The sequence below is a fragment of the Protopterus annectens genome, chromosome 6.part0, assembly GCF_019279795.1.
Source record: "Protopterus annectens isolate FY-2018-M chromosome 6.part0, PAN1.0, whole genome shotgun sequence".
NCBI lineage: Eukaryota > Metazoa > Chordata > Ceratodontiformes > Protopteridae > Protopterus > Protopterus annectens.
This window is the reverse complement of record NC_056737.1, coordinates 1,995,598,634-1,995,623,502: the sequence shown is the minus strand read 5'-3', so window position 1 is coordinate 1,995,623,502 and position 24,869 is coordinate 1,995,598,634. Positions and strand designations below refer to the sequence as shown.

At 39.3% G+C, this 24,869-nt stretch overlaps 1 protein-coding gene across 1 annotated transcript in view; it reads left to right on the top strand.

Annotated features, from left to right (window-relative positions):
* The window catches only part of AGPS (alkylglycerone phosphate synthase), a 1,624,661-nt gene that overhangs the window by 1,596,853 nt on the left and 2,939 nt on the right, over positions 1-24,869 (top strand). The window lies entirely within an intron of this gene.

Genomic DNA, 24,869 nt, shown 5'->3' with positions numbered 1-24,869 from the left:
GGAAGTCAGATTACCATATGGTAGAAGCATTGCTTGCTCATAGACCCAGTGCATGTGATAGACAAAGGCAAAGGATTTTACTCCAGAATCATTTTGGTACTATGCTTGGAAGCCAGATGCTCCATCATTCCTATGGTCAGGAATGTTCCTGTTTGCATTTTCACCCTATGTAATGATTTCCAAAGTACTTCTAAAGGTTCAGAAAGAATGACCAAAATCGTTGTGGTAACCCCTTTTTGGCCCTGGGAAAACTTTGTTCTCCCTTTTAGTGGAATTGGCCATTGCTAATTACCACAAGCTTCCTCACAGACTGGATCTAATCATACAGCATCAGGTGCACATGTTACACCTCAGCTTAGAGCAATTGTAACTAACAGCCTGGCTGATTCTATTTTGATACCTTTAAGGCACTTGTTCCATGAGGTAATTAAGGAGGCAAGAAAACTTGCAACTGGAAAAATCTTATGTGAAAGAGGTTTTTAGGTGGTGCCTAGCCAGTAACAAAGGTCCCAAAAGGGTTTTGACTTATCGTTTTTTTTTTTTTTTTCCAAATATTTATGTGAGCTACTTATATGTGGTTTGCCATATCCTTTTATCAAAGTACATCATGTGGCCATCTCAGCTTGTCTGGATTACCTTCTTTTGTCTCTTTTCATGGTCACACAGTTTAAGAAAGGAGTGTTGCAAGTGGGACCCCTTCAAATGCAAATCCCCTCTCTCTGGGATCTCTGCTTTATTCTTGAAAGATTGACCTTACCACCTTTTGCACCTGCCTCTCAGGCTGATTTATGGTTCATTACTTGGAAGATGTTTTATTCATTGATCTGTCATCTGCAAGATGAGTCTCTTAGCTACAAGCTGTCATCGTGGGCCAATCATATCTGATTTTTCACAAGGATTGTGTTGCACAGTAATCCACCAGTTGTGCCAAAGTTTTTTTTCTGAATTTTCCCCTAAATCAAGATATTAACTCATTTCCTCCAGTACAGCTCTTTTGAGTGTGTACCTTTAATTCCTAGTGGTTGTGGCTTGAGCCTTTAAAAAATGAAGTTATCACCTTGCAGTGCTAACAAATACTCATTGACAGAGATCAAATATAAATACAGTTGTTTGCCATCATGCATGCTTCAAGATAAAATATTCTGATACCTTGTATGTAGCAGGGTTTTAGTACTGTTAATGCAAATATGAAAAAGTAATATTTGACGCCTAGAGGCGCGCAGTAGGAGGTAACTGCAGAAATGCCTGGAGGAACACTTGTCTGTAATTAGTTAATCTCCCAGTGTTCTGTCCTGATCTAAAAACAAGGGAGAAAAGATTCTACATACTTTGGATGCATAGAGGCAGCTCAGATACTAACTTGACACAACAAAGCCCATTAGGAATGCTGAACAGATGTTTGTCTCCTATGCTAGGCTAAGAAAGGTCAACTTGCCTCTAACCAGACTATTGCATGATGGTTGTCCTCTGCTGTTGTATTGTTACTCCCATCATAGTAAATATTTTCCAGGCAACACTAAGGCTCACTCAACTAGGCTTTATCTTCTTTAATGGCATATTGGAAAGTGGTGGAGTCTAGAAGCTTTCTAGAGGCAGCAACCTGGTCCTTTGGTCATACATTCACAAAGCACTACAATCTGGATTTGTTTTCAAAGTCCAGAACAGGCTATGCTTGGACCATTCTCCAGGGACTTCTGGATCATTATCTTCTACTTCCCAAATAGGGTAAGCTTTGGGAATCTACCCAAAATGTCACTGAGGCAGTGGAAATGAAACTAGTACAGTTGTGTAAATCTTACTTACCTGTAACAGTAGATGCTAAGTTCCTCACTGCCAGCACCCCCCAACACCCTACATTGTACATAGTTGAGGTAGGTTTCAACCGCTTTGACTAAGTTGTTATTGGATTTGTTTTTATTGTAATTTGCCACAAATTTACAGTTACTTTCTTCTCCTCCTTTATGGAAACAAAAAAGCCTGAGCACTCACTTCCTGTGACAACTGTAGGCTTCCCTGTCAAGATATGTTCAGCCAATCAGCTATCACCGGAATAGAGAGACATGGGATTCTGAGCTTTTAAAAGTTGGCCAGTGCTGGGTTACCTTGGCAAACAACCCAAAATGCGTCTAAATCAGTGAGGAATTTGAATTTCTACTATTTCAGAAAAGTAGGACTTAAGCAACTATACTTTCCTGTCCGCCTCCACAATGGCATGCAAGGTCATTATCTTCTTATGTGTTAGGTTGCCTTCTTGGTCTACATTTCTCTATTGACTTCATTTTTGTAATTACCTTTTGTTGATTTCTTTACAAGACATTTTCTAATGCATATGCTGTCTGTCACCTTCTATTCATTCTCATTTTCTCTTCAGCTGCCATTGTATCCTAGCATAACCTTAATCATGTATGCTTGAGTAAGCAGCTTTCATTTGCAGCATTTAGAGCTGCTGCACATGGTACTTGGGTGTCCAGTTCATGTTTTGGGTTCTGTGTCTAAAGTGTGCATTTCCTCCCTGTGTTTGTTTGTTTGTTTTTGATAAGGTTTCCTGTTTCTTTCCACACTCCACAGACATGCTGTTGGGTGAACTGGTGAGCCTGAAAATTGCATGCGTGTGAGTCCCAAGAAAGGACTCCTCTCCAGGGTTGGTACTTAACCTTATGCCTTTGACTTGCCAAGATAGGCTTTGTTGAAAATAAAAACAGTTAGTGAACAAGAATCTTAGTTATAATAAGTGGCTTTGTAATAAAACAAACAATGTAATCCAGTATATAACTAAAGGATGCAAAAAAGTTGAATTGTAAGACTTGACCAGAAAGTTAAAAAATGCAAAAAAGATTCACATTCAAGCAGCCAAATGATCCATCTGATGTTGTCAGTCTTCATTTATCCTTGACATATGGGACTCTGTTCAGACCTTAGGAACAGGCTCAGCCACTGTAACCGCTCGCAAGAACCAAAACCTCTTGAGCTAAGTCTCTATCCAGAATACCTCTCTCCAGATTACCTCAGATCTCATTTGCCGCTCTTCTACAAAGATTCGTCAGCCAGACTCTCATCAGCTAAGTGTAATTTTCATTATTTTTTTTTCTCAAGTACTTTGTCTTATAATAATATATCTATACTTTATCTATAATTCTACCCAGTTTACCTTTAGCGTCTTTTTTCCTCTCTCTCTCTCCAAAAAAAAAAAAAAAAAGAATAATATCTATATACAGTTTCCTTTCTGTACACTCCTAGTTCCTTTCTGTGTGTGAGTATGCATCTTTTACTTTGTGGAATTTTCTCACTACCATCCTTGGTAGTTAGTTCCTTTCCCCTACCTTTTGGTAGTTCTGGCCTACCATTGTTGGTAGTCACGTTCCCTTCCAGTTTGTGTGCGCGTGTGTCTCTAGTGTGTGAATGTGTCTGCAGTTGATAATTTTCTTGCTCAACATGGCAGACAAATCTAGAGGAACTACTAGCTTCAGACAATGTCAGAATTGTGGGAGGAAGATGTCCAACTCTGATGGGTACTCTTCTTGCGTTTACTGCTTGAGTCCAGCGCATTTGCAGAAGACTGCGCTATTTGTCAAGCCTTCAGTCACCAGGCCCTCGTTGAAAGAAAAAATAAATTGATTTTAAAAGATCTCATTAAAACTTCCTTTGAAGAAGCGTTATCCAAGTCCGATGTATCTTCACCTTCATTTCCCTCTTCTTCTAAATCTGGACATGGACAGAAGAGAAGTCACTTAGTGTTGGTGTCCCCTTTGGCCCAGGCAGACAAGAAGCACAAATCTTCACTTCTGCCACAGGTCAAGTGCCACAGTCTCCACGTTACCATTGTTTCTTTCTTGCTCCATCAGAGCCAGTCCCCTCAATGGCTCTGTCCAAAATTTTGCAACCAATACCTTCAAAACCAGTTCTCCCCAAGATGAGGTATTCACCCTTAACTAATTGTGGGTCAGCTTCCAAGCCCCTTTCTAGACAGACCAGAGACTTCTAAGACTCCAGACTCCTTCCTCTTCTAACCTCCCTCTCCTCTTTTTAGAGAAGAGAGGTCTTCCTCTTCCTCCCCAGCTTGCTCTGGTGTTGATGTTTTTCTCTTCTTGGTTCCAGACTCCTGCCTTGGTTCCTTGACTCTGTCAGTCCGGCGGTACTTGCAGCAGCAGTAACAGCTCACTTGAGACTACCTGCAGTTCGGATGTTCGGGTGTTTTAGACTGGCTCATCATCACCCGTTCCGTTCAGGGGGCTACTATCATCAAGCGTTTCATTTCACATTTCTTTCTTCTTGCTTGGCATACAGTGAATGTAAAAAAAAAAAACAAAATCAAAACCAAGTCTGACTCAAGATTTGGAGTTTATAGGAGACCTCTTCACAGGTTGCAAAAGATAAGGTCCCAAGTGCAAGCCATTCTTGCCAATGACAGGGTACCTGTGCTGTTAGGTCTTCAAGCTCGTGGGATCCAGTGGCTTTTGGCATCCCAGTGTTCCATACTGACTCATCCCTTGACACATCCCATTTTAATCACCAGTCATTACAAGAAAGACCTATCTTGGTGGATGAAATCAGAGGAAATTCTCTTAGGCCGACCCTTTGTTTCACCTCAACCCAAGGCCATAGTGACCAAAACAGTCCAAGGCACTTGGTCCCCAATGGAGGCCAATTTTTATATTCATGTTCTGAAACTGAAGGCATGGTTTTAATGTCGTAGGCCTTTCATGATGCCCTCCTTCTGGGAACTGTTGCGATTCACTCAGATAATATGTCGGTAGTCTGGTGTATCAACAAACAAGGAAAAGACAAAACTCCAAAACTGAGCATAGAAGTTCAGCAGAAACTTTAATGATTAGCACTTTCACCCATTCAAAAACAATTGGACTTCATCAGATCTGATGAAGTCCAATTGTTTTTGAATGGACGAAAGCGTTAATCATTAACGTTTCTGCTGAACTTCTGTGCTTAGCTTTGGAGTTTTGTCTTTTCCATTTTGTGTCTTGTGTTTCTTGTGGAGGTTTGATATCAACAAAGTGGAACCAGGTCTTACCCCCTGTGTTGAGAAGCTCTCAGAGTATGGGAATGGGTGATTTCTTCCAACCATTTTCTAAAAGCAATGCACATCCCAGGGAGTTCAAATGTGATAGCTGACAAGTTGAGCAGATGCATTATACTGCCTCGTGAGTGGTCTCTCAATCCCAAAGTAGAGGAGGAGATTTTCCATCGATGGGGCCGGCCTTGCTATGATCTCTTTGCATCTCCCCTAAACAACAAGTGCAGCAGCTACTTTGCCATAATTCCCCTTCAGGGGGAGTCCAGAAGAGGTGCTCTCCTTCATGATTGGCCCATGTGACTACTCTATCCTTTCCTCTCTTTTATTGATTTCTCTCTCTTCTTAAAGAAAGCCATCAGGTTGAAGAGCAAAGTGATCCTCATTGCCCCCTTTTGGCCTCGACAAGTCTGGTTCCCCTTTCTGTGACCTCACTTAATTCACCATCTGCTGACTCTGGACGCAGATCTGGATCTTATGGCTTGGTTTCTCCAATTCCAGTAATCGCCAGGCCAAATAACCTATCATCTCCATTCCAAAAATGTTGTTGACTTCCCATAAACCTTCCACCAGGAAACTTTACCACAGCAAGTGGAAAAGATTTTCTATTTGGGCATACAGTGACTGTCTTAATCCCCTTTCCCCTCTGTTTGAAAAGGTATTAGAATTTTTAGCTATGCTTTTTGAACAAGGCGCTTCTGCTTCTGCTATTAAAGTCCAACTAGTGGCCATTTCCAATTTCAACAATGGCTTTGAAGACAGCTCATTAATTTTGCATAGGCTGTGTAAAGTATTCATGAAAGGAGCCCTATGATTAAAACCACCTTATAAAGACCCTGTGGCTCCTTGAGACCTTACTATGGTTCTACAGTCCTTGGTCATTTCCCCCTTTTGAACCAGCAGCCACTTGTGACCTGAAGATTCTTTCATGAAAGACCATTTTTCTGATAGCCATTACCTCCTCCAGAAGAATTTTAGAGATTCAAGCATTATCATGAAAAAACTCAGTATTTAACCTTTCATAAAGATCAGGTTTCACTAAGAACCAACCCATATTTTCTTCCTAAGGTATTCTCAGAAACAAACATTAATCATTTCATTGATTTACATGTCTTCTTCCCAAATTTTTCTACCAAGGGTGAATGCTGTTTACATTTGTTGGATGTTCACAGATAATTGTGTTTCTATCTCAACAGAACTACAGATGTTAGAAAGTCGGACCGGTTATCTATCTCTTTTTCAGGCCCTTCTCTTGGTAAACCTGTTTCAAAAGTCAGTTTATCAAGATAGTTGAGAATGTATCACCTTCATTTACAATAAGAAGAAGCTGCAATTACCCAGACCAGTGAGGGTGCATTATACATATATTTTTCATTCAAAGGCTTTCATGGATGAAATATGAGCAACAGCAACCTGGACCTTTCCAAGTACCTTTATCCCTCATTACAAATGGGATCTGGTCTCCAGTGGAAGAGCATCCTTTGGCTCTATGGTACTCGGGAATATCCTTCCATAAGGCCTTCCAAGTTCTAAGGTAGCTGGGGACTCTCTCTGTCCCATATGTGAAGGATAAATGAAGATTAACAACATCAGACAAAGAAGTTATGTTCTTACCATAACATTCCATCTGTGTTGTCGATCTTCACTTATCCTTGAATTCCCACCCTCCTTTGCCCTCCTTCAGACTCCTTGGAGGATCAAACTCTTGTCCTAGGTATCTATTACCTCTTTTATGACCATGGATATAGCCTGTTCAATTTCTGTAGAACTGTTTTTTGTCTTTCTTATATAGCTGCAAACTCGATCTGAGGTAATCTGGAGAGAGGTATTCTGGGTAGAGACTTAGCTCAAGAGATTTTGGTTCTCACAAGCTGTTATAGCGGCCAAGCCAGTTCTGAGGGTTGGAACTGAATCCCATATGTCAAGGATAAATGAAGATCAACAACACAGATGGAACATTATGGTAAGAACATAACTTTTATTTATTCTATTTAGTTGTCATTTAACAGGGTTAGTCCAACCGAGCCACAGGCCAGCTTACAGTGGAGATCCGAAGAGCTCCAATAAGAAATAAAAAAAAAAATACATAATTTCAAGGCTATACAAATTAGAAACTTAGAGACAGTAAAGGACATTAACATGTTTACAAAAATTCAGGATTGTGCAATATATAAACAGTTGTATAGAACGTTTCTGCAAGATAAGACTGCATGATATGAACAAGAAAGATAGACTACAGACATTAAACAGAATTCTATTGCAGACTAGAGCAAGTAAATAAAATCCATGTTTGCATTAAATTGTAATGTTGACAGTTGATAACGATAAGCTACATGGCGTGGAAATGTTGCATTTAACAAATAAAAGTGTCATGAAAGGAGGTTCTCCCTGCACAGCTATCTGGAATTATGTAAATAATTGTATGTCCTTTGTGAATATCATTATGATTTATATAGAAGTGTGACAAAGGGAGATACTGCCAGCACAGCTGTCTAGAATTTTGTAAATTAAATGTCATTTGTGACTATCAACATGATTTATATAGAAGTGTGACAAAGAGAGATACTGCTAGTACAGCTGTCTGGAATTTTGTAAATAAGTATATGTCATTGATAAATATCAAAATGATTTGTGTAAGATGCTTGTGTTACAACTGTATTAGAACTGTATGTTGTGTGTATATCAGACTTGTTTGTACAGAAGTGTGTGTTGAAAAGGGTTTGTAAAGTTCTGAGCTTAAAAATGTAACCACAGTGTACCCTACTGGAAAAGAACAGAAATGTATATACACTATTGTAACCATTTAAATGTATATATTTTAACAATGGGAAATGGGACACAGGATGCTAACTTCAGAAAAATAGCTGAAATTAAATTACTTCATGGCCATGCAATAAAAAGATGTTATCTTTTGGTTTCAGTGCAGCAACAGACACAGTGTTTGTGCTGAAAGGTTTTCTGTATTGTCTTGAAAGTGCTTTATTGTTTTATGACTTCTAGGATCTGCAAAGATCTGAGGGAAAGCCCTTGTGGGTGTATTTTCACTGGTATATGCTAAATACTGCTAGCTTTCAGCATTGGGGGGGGGTTTACCTTGGTTAGAGTCAGATGAAAAGAAATTATGTCATTTTGCAAGCTATCCCAGCAGTAATATTTGAGATATTAATTTAAGAACTCTCTGAGCGAGACTGTACATTCTGTATGCTCTTTGGCCTGACAACAACATCTAGAGGATCTATTCAGCAAATCTTTCTTGCTGCTCTAATTAAATTCATCTAGGGAACAGTACACTGTAATTCTTGTAGATATAGTCAGGAATCTAGCAAAGCTTAATTTAGATGTTTTCTTTATTTGAGACTGTCCTAGAATGTTGTTTTAAATATTTTCTATGATTTTGACCTCTGCTGTCACCGTAAATATATACTGAGTATTTTCTTGTTCTTTTAATAATTATTATTAAATATATTTAAACCTTTCATTGTGGCTGATTTTTGTAGAGATATTTAAGTTCTGGGAGTACTTGCATGTTTATTTGGTGACACTGTGTAAGCCACTCCTAATAGTCTTGCTCTTGGTCAAACTACCATTTGTATTGATATTAACATTACACAGTAAGATTGGACACCTTTTGTTAAGGGCCTTAAAGTAGCTGATAAAGAGGTGGCTGGTGGCAGTAATAACTACCTTATAATCTGGGCAGAAGGGGGCTTAGCTAGTAAACCTGTGCCAGCCTTTCCCAAGTGTGAGTGTGTATATGTATGTGTGTGTCTGAAACAAATCTCTGAGTGTGTGTGTCAGCTGCTTGGGAAGGTACAGGAAGCACTGTTTGGACAGAGAGAGTGTTGGAGGTCTTGGCTTGGCCACTCAGCTGAGATCTCAACTGTATAGCTGTGGCAGTGGGGAATCTTATTAGGGATCTGGAAAAAGAGGGAGAAACCAGCCCCGGACTGACTGTGGTATCTGTGTGCTGTTAAGGGAAGTTGCACTTGATGCAGAGAGCTGCATCTGGAAATACTGTGTATGTACATGTCATCCTTCCAATGTATGTCCCCCACTGGTGCTAGTGGTGAGTATTGAGAAGGCTCCTTGATAACTGGGCCAGTGGTGTGGCATCACATATGGTATAAACAATAAAGCGGCTGATAGCTTCTCAATCGTCCTGAAGCATAGGTGGGGTCCTGGAAAGAACAGAAGCTAGTATTGGCAAGGTAGATTTTCAGTTCTCTTTTGAAGCAGTTAGTGGATTTGATGTTACTAATATTTGGGGGGAGTTTGTTCCAGGCTTGGGACACTGTCCTTTTATAAAGTAGTTTGCCTATGTTTTTATTTGGTTTGTAAATGTCAAGAAGGACTTGATCAGAGCTATAGGTATGGGTAAAAGTATAAAGGTATACTAGAGAGCAGAGGAAGGGACAGGCTGAGGGTTTATTTAGCAAGGAGGGAGTGAGTGATTTGAAACTGAGATAGGAGATGACGTTGGGGGAATTCAAGCCAACTGAGTTATTTAAGAACAAGGCAATAACTATTTTGTTGTAAGTTTTTTCAAGTTTGGCTATCAAGGTGGATTGTAGATGCGTAAATATTGGAAAGGCATAAAGAAGGCAGGGTAGGGGGAATCCCTGTGCCATTGAACGTTTGGAGTCAGGGGATAGGAATTTTTTATTTCTGTAGGGGAGACCTAATTTTTGATGTGTCTTTTTAATACATTGTGGCATATGGAGGTCGACTTTTAGTTGGTCATCGATTATGCTGCCTAGGAGTTTGGTTTGTGGTCCAGCATTGATAATAGTGTTATTAAGGGATGAGATGGAGAAGGTGGATTTGTGGTGGGACAGGGATTTAGGAAGGAACAGAAGGAGTTTGGTTTTTTTAGGATTTAGGATGAGTTGGTTATCTGTTAACTGTTGTCCGATGGTGAGAAATGAGCTTTGAGTGATAGAATGAAGATGATTGATATTGTCAGAAAGGGAGGTAAGAGTAGAATCATCAGCTTATTGTATAAGGGAGGAGGTGCTACAGGATGAGTGGAGATGGTTAGTAAAGATGTTGAAGAGAAGATGACCTAGAATAGACCCTTGGGGGACTCCTGTCTGGGTAGGTGAAAAAGGGGAGCAGGTTGTTTGCTATCAAACTGATTGCAACCTATTAGTAAGAAAGCTGGAAAACAAGAGAATAGCAGATTTGGAGGTTTAAATCAGATAGTTTAGTTAGAAGCTTGGAGTGAGAAACAGTATCAAATGCTTTTGAGAGGTCTAGGAAAAGACAGGCCGCCAGTTGCTTTTTGTTTCTAGCTTCTGCAACCCTGTGAGTGAAAGATAGAAGGGCAGTAGAAGTACTGTGATTTGGCCTAAAGCTATGCTGAGTGGGAGTCAGAAGGTTTTCTTGAAGTAGGTATTTGAGGAGCTGATTGTGTATGCATTTTTTGAGGATTTTATGGAGTGGAGAGAGAATGGCTATGGCTCTGAAACTGAAAGGATCAGTGGAGTTACCTCCTTTGTACAGTGGTATGGTGTTGAAAGATTTCCAGATGTCAGGGACTGTAGATTCTTGAACTGATCTGCTGATGAGTATAGAGAGGGTACGGTATAGAGTCAGCTGTAAGTTTAAGAAAGGGGGGTTATCAGAAGAGGGGGAACATGGTTTTAGTTTGAGCAGTAGAGATTTTACATATATATGCAATGGGGACAGGATTAAATGAGAAGGAGATATTGGTAGTAGTGGAAGTGGTGGGGGAAGGGTTATTGTTTTGGTCAGTGTGGGTAAGTTTGCAGATTGAGTCAGTGAAATAAGAGTTGAGTAGTGTGGCGGTTTCTTGTGGTGTATTGTTTGGGTAGGGATTAGGGGTAGAAGGTTTCCCAGGGTGGGGGATTTTATTGATGGTGTGGCAACATTTTTTTTGGTTAGAGTGGTGGGTGGATTGAACTTTATAGTAGAATTTCTTCTTATCTTTGTTGTTTTGCTTTTTGGTGAGGTTTCTGAGTTCTTTGTATTTTTGCAATAGCATAGTGGACTTAGATTTTAGCCATTGTTTCTATGCATTATCTCTTTTTTTCATTAGGGTGTAGGTGTTTTTTGTGAGTCAGGGAGCATGGTTTGATTTAATTCTAATTTTCCTCAGTGGAGGTAGTGAGTTAAATATATTGAGGAAAGTATGATTAAATTCTAGAACGGAGTCATATGAGGGAAGATGTTGGAGGTTGGACCAGTCTATTAATGAGAGTGTATTATTAAAGGTTACAGGAAAGGTTGCAACTGTCTCTGTACAGGTGGGAGCTGGAAGTATGAAGAGAGTGCCTTTGCACTTAAATAGGGAGGTGGTCACTCATAGTATCAGGTCAAATGTCAGGGTTGTGGTTAAGATTTGGATTGAAGACTAGTGTCCAATCCAGTATGGAGTAGGAGTTGTTTTTATTAAGGCGGTTGGGAGTTGTAATTATTTGATTAAAGCCATGGAGTTTAATAGTGAGGTTTGGAGAGCTGGTTGATAGTTTATTCCAATCAATGTTGACATCTCCAAGCATAATTATCTCATAGGGTAGATGGTTTAAGACCCATGAGAGGATAGATTCAAGGATGGGTATGTTATTTCCAGGTGGATTGTGTATGGCTGCTATAGCAAATTTTTTAGATGGGTTTATGCGGCAATTAAGAATAAGGAGCTCAGCAGGGTGGAAGTCAGGGAAGAGGTATGGGAAGTAGTGGGGTTAAATTGAGTTGCTCGTAATAAAGGATAGCTACACCTGCCCCTTTTTTGAAAAGTCAGTCTAGATGGTAGATGATGTAGCAGAGAGCTAGGATCTCAGTTTTGGAGATATGTGGTTTTAGCCGTGTTTCCAATAGGGTTAAGATATGTGGAGAGTGTTGGGATGTCCAGGAATGCAAGTCAGTAATTTTGTTGAGTAGACTTTGAATATTAATTGAGTAGATGATAAGGTGTTTAGGAGTACAGGAGTAGGGAGGGGGTGGTTGTATAAGGTGGATGAAATGATGATAGAGGTGCTGGGAGAAGTAGGGGGGGCAGAATTTGGGTGGATGTCCCCATCTGGCGGACAAGATCTTGTTAATAGCATGGATTTTGAATGATAGAAGTAATAAGTGGATTTGTATTTAGGTTTGATGTAGGTAGGAGTGAGAGAGAATATTTTGATCTTGTGAAATATTAAGGGGGAGATATATAGTGAGGGGGAGATTAGGAAGGGTAGAGGTGGATCAGTATGGGTAGTTTGTGTTAGTGTAGGAGATGATTGTAAGTGAATGAGTATAAAATGATAGGAGGTTAAGAATGTAAGGTGTAAGAGTAGGGAGGTAGTAAGGAAGAGCTGGATCATGTTGTGAGAGACGGTGAATGACAGTTAGTTGGAGTTGCATATAGGTATGAGTAGTAATGTGAAAAAAAGAGTTCGTTATCCAAGTTGATATAGGAAAGCACAGTGTTAATGGTAAGTATTGCGAAGAAGAGTGAATTAAGCTTGTTAAGATGCAGCAGTGAATCTAATAACAGGTATGGAAAATAATTTACAATTAGGTTAACAAATAGAGATTATTGCTTTGCCGCTGTAGTCTCTGTGTAACACTAAATATACCATGTCTGACTGTAGAAACAAGCTTAATACAGTAATTCCAGCATGAGGCAAAACTAGTCTTTTAGCCATTACATGGCTATAGGGTATGCCATAACATCTAGGCTGAGTCTCAGGACTACATACATCAGAATATCACAGTGGAAGGAAAACAGAATGATTTCTGAGAAATTTAAGATTAACCGTAATGCAGGTAATCCTCCACAGAGAGCCTAGGTATGCAAAAGGTAGTGTACATAGAAGCCTACATACACAGTATGTACATACTTTCATTAAGCTAAGTTTATCAGAGCATACAAAAACAACTGTAGCTTAGTATAGAGGTAGATGAGGCAATAAACAGTTAAACCCCTGACAGGGAAGAAATGCAAAGAAAAACGCTCATTGTCTTTTTAATTTACTTACATGGCTGGCACACCTCACATGAGAGCAGTGGGGAATAGATCAGAATGGACGGTAAAAGATTTAAAAATGGCGCCTATTACAGCGACCTGTATGTATAGATTTAGTGTTAGGTACTAATGTGGGCGGGGCACAGTTGGAAGATTCATGAGACTGCTTCAGTCTTGGTATTATAATAACAGGATAGAACCAGGGTCAAGAAAGACTAAGAAAAAAAGTTCTTTTTTATGTCCATTTAAACACTGCTTTAAATACATAAGCAGATTTCCCATTACATGTAAAATAAGCAACAGGAAAAAACGACCAACCTGTGCTGTGTATGTGTTTCACCAAACAAATAAACCAGAGTGAAGCAGTCCAAAAAAGCTGTGAAAGCGCTCATGTTGTTTTAAAATAAAAGATTATTCGTTTTATGCTGAAAGCCTAGTTTCATCTCATCATTCTACTTTTTTGGACTGCATCTACAATAATATTTCTTCATGCAAAATGTAGCTTTGGTATATACTTCATACCATGTTTGAATGAGAATACTTCTAACCCAGTAGGCACAAACTATCCATTATACAGTCATTGATCTAAAAAAACAGGATTAAAAGCCAGCTAGTTAACTTCTGACAGTTTGCAGCAGTGCTGAAAACATTGTGTAGAAGAAAGGACTGGAAATGTATTGTGTAGTAACGGTTACAGAGAAAAGAATTAATGTATTGTCAGCCCAGTGCAAATATTTCAGAAAAAAGGGGAAAAATCCTACACTTGCTCCAGCAAGAAACTGAGTAGTCTGCCAGTAGCATTACAATGTTTTAGATTTTCTCTTACAAAGATGCAAAAAAAAAAATGATGCAAGATGTTCTTTTACAGAAGCACAATTCACTGTTTCAAAGTATCAAATATGGCACTTGGACCAGTTCCTTGACTTTCACATTGACCTTGAAGTACAACATCCCAGAACCTTCAAATGAATTTATCCTCACAGTCACAAAGAATGTATTTTGTGATTGTCATGTTTATGGCAGCTCGCTGTGTGCAGAACTGTGAATATAATAATACAGTGTAGGGAATGTAAATCCAGATCCATAAACATATGCAGAACTATTACCAGTGTATTTGAAATAAGTGAACAACTGAAACGAGGAAGTAATAACAGTTTACATTTTATGCAAATATGTATTTTAGAAGCCATAACCACAAAGCAGCAATGCATGCAGAAGAAAAATCACCTAGTAAAAGCAAACACAGAAAAAATACATAGAAAAGAAGACAAGCTACAATAGTTTAAAGTGCATCAGTCATGTTTGGAAGAATCTTCTTTTTTACAGTGAATATCTTTTCCTATTGTACCCCCTTATGGTAAAGCTGCAAGTGATTTGGAAAATAAAATATCATAGGGTGCTGTTTCACTTTTTAGTTTCACTGATTGAGTTTTGCTCTATAACCACACCTGCCTAATGATATCATGGTAAGTACTTGGCAAAGATTTACATACAACTGCAGAACATTATGAGTAATTAAAAAGCTTACCTTTGAAAGGAGTTGTATCATATTTATATTGTGGTTTCACTACAGCATCATCATGTGTTAATTTTCAAAGTAAGGTAGATGTTCTAGCTGCAAGAACTAGTTGAGAATTTGCCTTTCTGGGAAGAAAGTACTAGTTGAGAATTTGCCTTTCTAGGAAGAAAGTAAGTGCGTATGTTGTATGGAGCATGGAAAAACAGCAGTTTATACATTAATTTAGGTAGTGCAACATCGTGGGCTCAGGCTTTCATGATGTCATGGCAGGGATTTTCAGCTCTGAGAAAAATGTTCAGAGGGCCATTCTTACCAACAAATTAAATTGCAAAACAACACACCTTTTGATTCAAAAATTGTATAATTAGCAATGTATATGGTGAGGAGGTTATATCCAGCTGCAGAGGTCTGTTACTTAACATGTGTTTTAGAACATGACCAATACTCTTTAACATTTATTTGAATTTACTAACTAGGACTGAGCAATTAATTGAAGAGGATCTATTTTACACTCAACTCAAAGGCCAAATCACAAAAAAACTATGTAAATGTAAAATATTAACAAGAAAAAATATGACAGTAAACCAGTCATTGGTAACAGTGCGATATGCACACTATTGTGAACTAATTTATTTGACTGCTGCACTGTGCAGAAGAATGCTACAAAAACAAGCACTCTAATGCAGCAAAGCATGCACATAAATGTATATCAGTAAGCATTGGTAGTGTACAGGAAGGGCATGGTTTATCTACACTTTTTTTTTTTTTGGCCTGGTAACTGAGGACATGTCCAGATGGCTAACTCTTACGAACCATGACATGAGTAAACCATGTGCACCCACATACTGCAAGTGATTATTGCTGTGCTATTCATTCTTCAGTCTGTGACTTGCAGTATGTTTCATTTAAATATCTGTTTACATTCATATATTTTATCATGAGTCTCTACTTGATGAACTTCTCCCATCATATTTGGTCTTGAAGGCAGTCTTCTGGAGGGATGCCTCCTTCCTAAAAAAAAAAAAAAAAAAATGTATTTGTTGATGTTTGCATAGGAGCATTCATAAAAGGAATATAATATTGCATATTCCTCCCTGTTAGGTTCATTCTTAACACCATATTTTATGGCAAGAGAGAACTGGAGATCGATTTAAGAATGTGGTGGACTTGTGTCAAGTTTTGCTTTGTTTTCCTGTTATGCAAGGAAGTAAAAAATTGCATTACTGCATTTTACTGAAATTATCCACTTCTAGTGAGTTCATAGTAGAACTATAATTTAGGAATGAACTTACGAGCAAAAAAAAATGCCACCACAAAATAAACGTGCAGAACATATGCTTGGCCCAAGACTTGCTAAGGTTTCCACAAGAAGAAAATAAATTGATCAGTTGCAGAAGAGGGATGTAAGATTTTCTGCCCATTGCTGGATTAAGAGAAGTAATCCTTTGATAAGCCTGAACTTCTGTTTCATATGACCCCTTGCTCATGTAGGCAGTAAAGTGATCAGGTTTCCTTCTTGAATGTGAGCTTTACTGCAAAATTAGCAACTGCTACTAGAGGTCCCTTAGCTTGAATGCTATGATGAGAGAAGTACATAGCTCTGAAAATGAATGTCATATTTTCTTTGACAGCTTTCAGTAGTTGTTCATTATTTGCCTTTTGAATTGCCCATTCCCAACAGAAAATGATTTCCTTTTGTGATGAATCTTCAGTATTCCATGATATGCCTATCTGATTATCATCTCCAATTATTGCTGTTAAGTGAAGCCTGTATTGGCTAACATGTGCTCCTTTGGGTCTTTCCTTAGACCAAATCAAGCTGCAGAATGCACCAGTCACTCTTATGCCTTCTTTTGGAGAAGGAGAAAAGATTTACAGATTACCTCTGTGAGGTGACCTGCTTACTAAAGAGACTTTCATTGTGCTGTGGTGGAAATTACTGATGATATGACAGATGAGCAGAAGGCACAGATGGCTCACTTCCTGGACTTCCAGTTGCATATTATTTATCTCCTATCAAACAAATGATCCAAGAGTTTGACCATCAGAAGCAAAGGGGTTACACTTTAGACAGTGTAAGCTGTATACCATAGGTTATGGGGCACTTTTTACCAGATAATTGTGGAGAATTCTTCTGACAAGTCATTTCCAGGAAGTCCTCCAACATTTATACTTTTCTGTTTATTATATGTCTATCTTAGAAACCAAAGCGATGGTGCCTGGGTGCATATTCATTGCACAAATGGCTGCATGTCTAGTTTCCCAGAAAGGGGTTCAGCAGATGAAGATGGATTCTCATATTCCTGGTATTCATCTACTTGATTAGCAGGTTAAGGATTTTATTTTAGAGGTGAAGGAGGAGGGGGGAGAAGAAGCGTCATTTGTCCATCAACTTTATAAGGTCTGGAAACATAGGTACAAACACTACACAGACCATTAAATAAAAAAGCAAAACAGTTGTATTAGAGGTAGGGTCAGAGACCGCCCTATCTAATCCATGCTAAGAAACGCAATCAGCCTCAATCACTCAAGAAATCTAAGTCCTTAGGACCCGCTCTCCTGAGTCTCTAACAGCAGTTTCAATTCTGGTCGACGACTTGCCAGCAGGAAAATAATTGATTCAAGGATGGTTCTTGCTTTTTTGTGTGAGCCTGTAGGACCATCACTTTGGATTCATGTATAATTTATCTTCAGGAGTCAAGCATACCCTGTTGCTCATGGAGATTCCTCATTTCAAATGACCTTGACATCTGCATTCTCCTTGTAGGGAGTTTACTGCTCCTTCATTTTCTAAGTAGTAGCACGTGTATCATAATGCCAGTACTGCTTTTCTAGTTCTTAGAAACACAGAGCTGTTCTTAATTGCATTTTTACAAGAAGTTTGTTCTGAACATTTCACTTTGCCTAAAAATGCTAACTTATTCTGCATCATTCATTTCTGCTTATTATTTTTTTTAACTTATGCTAACCTGGTTGATATAACTGAATTAAAGGCTGCTTTATAAGGAAGACTTGTGGAGAAAAGCTCCAAAGTGAAAAACCTAAGGGCAGTTTTATTCAGACAGCCATACTAAATGGCATTGTTTACAGGATAGGTTCATAGGTAGTTACTAGACATGTCCAGAAGCATAGCTTAATTCCCACAGGGCACTGTCTGGTTCATTGACTTGCTCAGAGTTCCACAGTAGGCAAATGGAGGTTGAGGGACTCAAAACACGGACTACAGGAAACGGCTAATTAACAGCTTATACCCTTAATAACTGCTGGATTTGGTAGGAAACCATACGCATCCACATAGATACAGAAAAACCTGAACACTCCACCAAAACAACATCCACAGGCTAAGACAGAACACTAGATCGTGGAATCGTGATGTTATCCATGTTACTGTACCACTAATGTGCAGAGTTTTTAATAATATACACACCCACTCACTAACAAGTCTTCTGTTTCCCACTACAAGAGTTAGGGATTCCATTCCAGGACCTTATTCTTTGATCTTTGCTCTGCTTCTCATCTATTTACAAAGTGCTTGTTGATGATAACTGCAGCTTTTCACAGGCTGGATGTTTTTCTGTAACTTGATGGCTTGCTTTTTGAAGCTGCATCAGAGTGCTTTGTTAATGGTCCACTGAGATAAGACAGCAAAGTTATTTCATGTAGGGATTAACATGAGTTCTCAAAAGTTGTATGTCATCTCACTTCTGACATTGTAGTACTTTTTGTTCATAGTGTCTTGTTAGACAATATGTTCCACTCGAAGTAGACAATATCCTCATAAATGGGGGAGGGGGGTCTGAGTACCAAATCCCAGTGTTCCAGAAGTCATTCTTAAAAATATTGGGTCTCTAGTTAGCAGCCGTCCCACTGATCCTTTTAGCAAGTTCTTATATGAGATTATCCTAGTGGTTACTAGCCAGCCACAGAAGTCAGCATCAGTATAACTTAGAGCTGCTGGACTCCACCTGAAAAATAAAAAAAAAAAAAAAAAAAAAAGAAAACAAAGACTGGCTCTTACCAGCAGTCCTGATATGGACAAGAGGTATAAGGTACCAACAATAATTGCTGTGTATGTACCAGGATCTGGGTACCACAAACGATAGCATAGAGGAGCTCTGACTCAGGACTGCTTCACAGTCAGACTGAATGAGAGGGAGAGGCTACTGCTCTCAGGGGACATTTTTCAGTGCACGGGCTTCAGGTAGGTGTTAGTGACAAAGACTGAAAGAAGAAAAAAAAAACAGAGACATTTGAGTTTCAGATTTCATACCATTCAGAAAATGCATACTAATGCAAGACCTATTCTTCTATTTATCTTAAGTTTATAAAGAGCAATTTTAAAAAATTGTCCTTATTTTTGAGCCTTTGTCTCACTTCTTTGTATGGCTTTGTCAGAGCAGTCTTCTTTTACAGAGTCCTGCAGTATTGGGAGGTGATGACAAAATCTCCTTAACCTGCCCCATGCAAAGCCTTTCTCATTGCTGGTACATTTGCAGATATCTACTTAGGATTAATTTAGGTAAGAATGAAGTGAGCGTTTTGAGTCCTGAATGACCTCAAATGTGACATCCATTCCATGTAGAACATCTGTTCTTGACTTGCAGGCCTTCTAGCACCATCTCCTTTTGAGACTGTTTCTGATGTACAAAAAGCAGATGCTGTAGTTGTGCTGCTTTAGGTGAGAACAAGAGGTACTCATTGCAGAGCCTTCTGACGAAAGGCTGGGGGGGCTCTGACTATGAATTACAACTGGCACTTAATTTTTCAAGCCCACTTTGTCCCAGAGGTATAAAAGATGAATGCAGTAATAAAAGCAGAGTCCCTGAGTGATTCAGTGAGTGTTTAGGCAAGATTGTTTTTAAACCGTTTTCTCTTTTTAAGGACCAGAGATTGCCTGAGTAAGTCTTCCTTGGTCCATGTAAATGTAAAGCTACGATATTTGGGCTCAACCTTCAAGTTCTGGATTACTGTGTTTAAGTATGTCTCTTCACAATAGACTTCAGGTGCGTTACTGATGGATTCAAGGCTTATTTGGCTGAGTAGTACTGCACTGAGACATGGAAAAGTTTCTCTCTTAATTCAAAAATGTCTAAACAGCAAAGTTACAGAAACAATACACTGCGCTCTAAGCAGCTATCTTATAAATCTTATAATCTCTGCATATGTAGGTGAAATACAGAATGTAGAAAATAACACAAATTAAAGACACCTGCATCACAATGAGTGTGCAAAATGGACAGAAGATTCAGCAGGGCTGACCGTTTTACAAGTGGTAGCATTAATTATGTAGGTGCCTGTGTGTGTTTGCCCACACATTTACTGCTCTCAAACCGTACTGGGTTGCCAGTAAAAATCTGCTGGTATTTTGTCACAGCAGTATTAATACACTGATGGCTGGATGACAGTACCAATATCAGTAAAACCATGGAGAGCCTATTATGTATCAGGACTATGTACCTTTGCGACAACAGATGCAGTTTATGAAGTTTAGTTGAGATGCATAGAAGCACTAATATCCAGACGTGGGTAGTGACCATAGCGCAGGTCAGAAGCTTTTCAATTACACTGTCCACTTCTGTTTAATGAAGTAAGAAGAGTGGTCTGCAATGCATATATCTGTTCCCTCAAGTGTCCTGCATATTCCATATGTATTTTATTTCGGTTTTCAAAATTCTGAAACTCACCTTATCAGTCAGAAGGTTGATGGTAAAGGTGCAAAAAAGCCAAATCCTGAACCGAAATCACATCACCTCTGGAACGTCGAGATGCAACTTGCATTCATGTTTTTGAGCTTCGCTATTTACATGTGTGTAGCACTCCAGTGGGGATCGGGAACATTACCCTTTTCCTCACTGTAGTGCGATGTCTGAGTTAGAATGTATAATTAGCAGGGGGTGTGGGGGATGTAGGTGGGCTTGCCCCCCTGCAAAACGTGTGTAGGATACCTGCAGAGTTAAGGGAAATATTAGAGGGTATTTACCATGGGATGGACTGTTTTGAACATGTTGAATCTTTATCAACCATTCAACATGTTAAACTGTCAGTGTTACGTTTTCTGACGTTATTTTTCATTTAATATAGTGAATGAAAAATAGCCTTTCATAATTTTGATAGTAAACTTTTTACTTCCCCATTTCTTCTGTTCACTCCTTTGTCATTTTCTGTTTCTCCCAAGCAGAAAATACTTTTTTCTTGTAGTGTGTTGTACCTTTTTGCATGTAATCCCTCCCCCACTGTGTACTGAGTACACTGCTAAAATGCAGGACTTAAATGTTTCGGTGCTGTATACCCTTACAGCATAAGGTCCTCTCTCCTTGAAGACTACTTGTATTGCTAAAATATACATCACCCCAGTTTGCCATGCTGTACACTGCTGGGATTATATGCCCCCTCAAGAAGTCCTGTGAATCTGTAGGGACAGAGTATGATTTACTATATGCTGTACCCTCTTTAACTTCCTCTGCCTAAGTGTCATAGCTTGTCACTTTGGTGCTCAGTGTGCCTTTGAAATTAGCGACTCAGTGTGCTGTTGCTGCTCAGAGCACAGCCCTTTTCAGGTTGAGGTACACGTAGCACTTACTGAGAGAGAGGTGTGGTTCTGTTTCTGTATTGTGTGTCCATTAGGACTGCTCTGAAAATGCATTTGTGTTATATCTAGTACACAGTATGCACACAGCATCTTTGAATCCAGACCTTAGGAAAGTCCTTTCTAACTCGCATACTCCTTTGCTTTGATGGGTATTTCTCTAATTTCCTGACTTGTCTTGGGTCACATATAATGGAGTCCCGGTATTGAAATGTGTCAACAAAACAGAAATGGATTTCAGTACATTAACATAGCTGATATGTCATTTACGTGAGGCCATGGAGCAGATTATCATGGACCACATTAACAAGGACATTGGCAACCTACAGACACTTCATCCCACACAGTTTTGTTTTGTCAAGGGGAGAGGTCATGCCTGTTAAATTTGGTCGACTTCTTTGAGACCGTCACCATTTCTTTGCATCATTCCTTTCTTCGTGGTGTGCTTTTATGTTTTTTGAGAGGTGAAGTTTTTTGAGTTTTGTGGTTGTATTTTTATTGGTCTTGGAGCCTCTGCTGTTTGGGATATACTTCTCAGAGGTGCAGGCCAAATCTAATGGGCTATGACTGACCAAGTTTGCAGATGACTACAAGCTGGGTGCTGTCATCAATTCCCCTAGTGATACAGACATCCTCCAAGAGGGTCTCACCCAAACAAATGACTGGTGCCAGAAACATGGCCTCAAACTGAATGTCAAAAAATGTATCATCATCCCTTTTGGGGAGAATGATGTCCCCACAATTTATCACATTGATAATAAGGCACTAAGCACACAATCCGTTGTGAAGGACTTGGAAACCCAGGTTGATAGCAAACTGACTTTTGACCACCATATTGCTTCCGTTGTACAGAAACTTTCTACTTTCCCACCACATTAGTAAGGGTATCTCATCCAGGGGCAAGGTGGTTATAATATCCCTGTATTCCTCCCTTATAAGACCCACTACTGAGTACAATGCCCCTTTCGGCATGTACCTCACAAAGCACACGCAGCAGCTGGAGAGACCACAGAGGTTCCTCACCCAGAGAATCCAGGGCCTCAAACATCTACCCTACACAGATAGGCTAAAAGCCTTGTCCCTCTACTCAGTCTCCTACAGACTCCTCAGAGGTGACCTCTGTCTGGCATACAAACCAATCTCAGACCCCGGCCTGATGGGACTCCTGCATATCTGCATGTCAAGCTCCACCCTAGTAACCCACTCGTGCGACCTCAACATGGTTTGTGACATCAATAGGACCCGTTGACGGGACAGATTTGTGCCACAGAGGCTCCCCATTTTGTAGAATAGACTCCCTTTCCACATAAAGCAGAGTACCTCATTAAACCTTTGTAAGCACAACCTGGATAACTGGATGGGGAGCAGAAAATACACCCCTGGGATTCCAGCTATGTCCCTGCTGGACAGTGGCATAGGGTGCTGACTTGCTGAAACATGGGCTAAATTCTTGGCTAGGCATGTAAGGGCCTCAGGGACAATAGCCTAGTAACTTCTTATGATCCTATGAACATGCCTGGTAGGGAGTACATTCCAGTTACAATCACATTTGCTGAACTGACAAAGTGGCTTTAACTTCGCCATCTATGCTTCTCTGTCACATATCTGAGAAAGTAATGGGTAATGTTTTTCAACATTCACCCCCCATCGGTTGTTTTGTGCAGGAATAGGCATGGTCATAGCGATCGACATGCCTAATCTCAGTGAGGTAGCATGCAAATGATGCTTGATTGATGTGTCATGCAGATTTGTCTGTGACATTGCGAATATTCATTCCTTCTTCCTCAAAATAGTGCAATCTCGGAGTTGTTATATTTGTATGTATACACTCAAGGGGTACAGGGGGTTGGCCCCCTAAAAAAAGCACAAGGAAAAAAAGTAATATTTGTGATGTAATGTACTTTACCTTCTTCCTCAAAGTAGTGTGATCTCTGAGTTGGTGTATTTGTATTTTTGGTCATGGCCAGACTATTGGGTGGGGTTTGGGCTGACCTTGCTACTGCGCATCGGGGGGGTACTGTTGTAAAACATTGCCAAGTAATGCCCTCAGCCTGAATGTTGCTTATTCATTTTAACTTATTAACCAACTGTGTGCAGGGATCTTGACAGTTATGTAAGGTAGGGTGCAGAAAGGCTATTACTTCAAGGTCAAGAAGTCTTTCCTGACCCAGTAAGTTCCTCCAAATGGGCTGCCATTGCCCAATTCATATTTCTTATGGACCTAGACTGTAGTTTCCAACAAGCTCAAATGCCTTTCTTTCTTGTATATGGGAGGTGCAGTCAGCACTAGAAAAGTGGTGTGTGGTGTTGTCAGAGCTATACAGTGGAAACTGTCAAATACTTACTTATTCCATATTAAGCATGGTACATTTGATAACAACAGTAATGGTGAGATCTGTCATTTAATGCTGAAAAAGGTGTGAATACCTGTGCTTAGTCAGAGGACCACACTAGAGTGAAGCTGAAATGAAATTAAAGACGAACAATCAGTTAAGTAAAGAAGCCCAAATCAGAGGAAATGCAATGAAAAATAGATTGTGTATTATGGATTAGCATCTGAACATGAAAAATCAGAGGTGTTGAGATGCAAACAGTATTAAGTAATGTTAACTGCATGGATGCAGTTTTATTTCCAGAGGTCTACTTAGTATATTTAGCTGAAGAGTGGGGTTACTACCAAAAAATTGTTGGATGGAATTTTATAGTTAAATAAAATGAGCTTTCTAAAATTAAAATATTCATGCCCGTTTTATCCCAGTACAGTTGGCAGATTCTTTCCTGAGGCATCGTATCCATTATTGTTACTGTCTACCCTGAAGCATCCTATCCATTATTGATACTGTCTACCCATTAGGTTACTCCCCGCAACTATTTTTCACTGATGTCTTACACCTCTTCAGAGTGATACAAACCACTTTCATGTCTTCATACTGCCTTGAATGGTCCTTAAGCTTAGTGGTTATTTTTGAATAGTTTTGCTACCCTGCTTAAAACACGTGTATATAACTTGTTAGGTATTCTGAGACTCACAATAGTGCTTGTTTGAAAAGCAAAAGCCACATTACTAACTATTCAAAAGATCCGTTAATACAGGACCACTTATTGTTATCACTGGATATTGATTCTTTTATTTTTGTATTAAGTTCTAGGATGACTTTTATGCACGCAGTGTATACTTTCATTTAAAGAGTTGTCCTATCACCTTCAGTACATTTTTTTCAGATGTAACCTTTATTACGGTACAGAATTTTCCATGTATTTGTTTGTTAATGTTTACTTTTTACTTTCAGGGGCCATCACTTCTGCCCTATGACATGTGACTCATCCTGTTGTGATGTCATGCTAGCTGGTTGATTATAAATTAGTGTAAAATGGCTGTACAAGTTTGGGCACAGATTTGATAAAAATAATACTGGCAGACATGCTCTTGTTTTGTTTTTAGAGGGCCAGTTGTGTCCTGCTTTCTTGAGTTTTATTCCTGTACTTCAAATGTTTCTTTCTCACTGTACCTTAACTCAGTACACTTACTTCTTTTACTGTTTCTTGCTATCATTTATTTCTTTTATTGACTGCAGTATTCAGAGAGAAAAAAATATCAGACTAGTGTCTGGGCAGTAAACATTTACGTAATGTCCTATGCTTAACTTGCATAACATAGAAGACATTTTTTTTCATTAGGCTTTCATACGTTTATAGCTTATCTGTTTGTTGTTTGAAATAGTGCAGATGTGTGGTGCAGACCGAGCAGAACTGATGGATTCACTGG